Raw genomic sequence first — 2,117 nt, 5'->3', positions numbered from 1 at the left:
TGTGGCTGGTAACCTTAGCCACCAAAAAAATGCTTTAAAATGATTTGTATGAAACATTTAGATAAAAATTTGTCCTTTGAAGTCTGCTTCCAGTTGGCATTTTGGATATCACTTAAATTGAATCTCTGCTTTTGTGCTCATATGTTGGGCCACGGGGCCATGGGGCCTATTAAAGTTTTTTTTTTTTTAATTTCATTTTAATATTGTTAAAACAGTAACACTAAAAGATGAGACTATGAGTATGTAGTGCCAAGTCAATCCAAATGGCAATTCTGATTTAGAATTGATAAAGTGTAAGATCCTAACGGTAACTAGCTATTATAAACATAAGTTCTATGTCAAGACAAGCTCTCAGCTACAGAATTCTAAAAATCCTAAAACTCTATCTCCTAAGGTACCAGCAAAGAGGAGAGGGATTTTTAATCTGAGAGGAGAGTAGCAATGGAGTTGCTGGTTACCAGAGGAGGAATTTGAGTCATCACAGCAGGAAGGTTAGAGAAAGTGAAAGTGAAGTGGCTCAGTTGTGTCCGACTCTTTGCGACCCCATGGACTGTAGCCTGTCAGGCTCCTCTGTCTATGGGACTTTCCAGGCAAGAGTGCTGGAGTGGATTGCCATTTCCTTCTCCAGGGGATCTTCCCAACCCAGGAATCGAACCCAGGTCTCCTGCATTACAGGCAGACACTTTACCGGCTTCAGAGAACACTAACTAGTCTAAACTCTATTTTTAAAACTTTCTTCCCCCAGTCCTAAAATTCATCCAGGAGAAAGCGGCTGGTTTAACTGCAAAGCAGAGAAAATTGATCAGCCTGGAGGGCTGGTCCTATTCAGAGAGGTCGAATGGCATCTTGCTGATGACCTCCCCATTCTCATCAACTATGGTGTCGTAGGCCCAGCGGCGGTTGCAGCGGCAAGTGGGCCCGCACTTGGTGGAGTTACACTTGGGGCACGGGTAGAAGCAACCCAGGCAGTCTTCATCAAGGCAGTCACACAGGTCAGCCTTATTGAAGGTGAGCCTGCCCTTTTCGTCATACTTGTTGACTTCACGTTTTTCAGGAACAAGCTCATTCTTCTTTGCCATTTGCCCTTTCTTTATCTGCTGCCTTACTTCAGGATTAAAGTTGGCTACCTGAGGCCCGGGATTTTGAAATGACAACTGTTTTAACTGCCGATCCAACCATTTCATTTGCTTCAGTTCCTTCTCGCTCGGTTTCTCAGGAGAACTTTGACGTGCAGGTCTCTCTCGCACGGAACTGCTCTTTTCTGCTTGTTCACTCATTTCTGCTCACCTGGGGACACAAACAAAGTCAGCAACCATTTGTGGGAGCTCAGTCAACCATGAGGACGCTGGAGCTGGTAAAAGTCATTTCAGAATGGGCCTATTAAGTTTTTACTTCAAACCTGGCTTAAGTGGATAGGAGCAAGTTTATCAACACCAACAAATCTTTGGACAAAAGTGCTTTTATCAGATAGTATTTCCTCCTTTATTTAACCATCTCTTTTGTCTATCAAATGTTTAAATAACCATGTTTGTCTAGACTAGTACTTCTCAAACATTAATGTGCATATGAATCGTTTCATGATTATGATTATGATTAACTAGATTATGATTCAGTTAGGACTGGGGTGGGGCCAGAGAGTCTACCTTTCTAATGTATGCCCAGATTGTACTGATATTGCTAATTCCAAACCTACTTTGAGTCTCGAGGGCCTAGAATTAAACCAATAGTGATCAGGGGCAAAAATTGCTTGGTCAGGGGCAAAAATTGCTTTGCTTTAATAGAAACCCAGTTATTTTTCTTAGGTCAGTGGCCCTAGGATAGAAAAACAAGAGTTCTTTATGTAAAGAATCTCTTTCTCTCCACAATGCCCCCCCCCACTGCCCCCACATAAGGCAAACTCTTGACTTTTCCTCCAGCTAAATTGGTTTGAACAAAGAAAACACTGTTTGAACCACTTCAGATCAATATACATATTCCTTGTTTCTAATGACTGTAGTAAGTAATGGAAATTGGACAGTCATTTTTAGCAATTGCCTTTTCTCTTTAAAACATCAGCACGTGAGCTGTGGTTTATTTATTTATTTTGAAGTGACCTCCAGTTCTTCTCAGGAAATACT

The 2,117-nt window shown here is 41.6% G+C and overlaps 1 pseudogene; it reads right to left on the bottom strand.

Moving 5' to 3' along the window:
- Nucleotides 1–704: 704 nt before the first annotated feature.
- Nucleotides 705–1,530, bottom strand: LOC139181097 (ARL14 effector protein-like pseudogene; annotated as a pseudogene).
- Nucleotides 1,531–2,117: the final 587 nt, after the last annotated feature.

The sequence above is a fragment of the Bos indicus genome, chromosome X (assembly GCF_029378745.1).
Source record: "Bos indicus isolate NIAB-ARS_2022 breed Sahiwal x Tharparkar chromosome X, NIAB-ARS_B.indTharparkar_mat_pri_1.0, whole genome shotgun sequence".
Lineage (NCBI taxonomy): Eukaryota > Metazoa > Chordata > Mammalia > Artiodactyla > Bovidae > Bos > Bos indicus.
The sequence above is the reverse complement of the archived record's forward strand: the minus strand, read 5'-3'. Positions and strand labels throughout refer to the sequence as shown.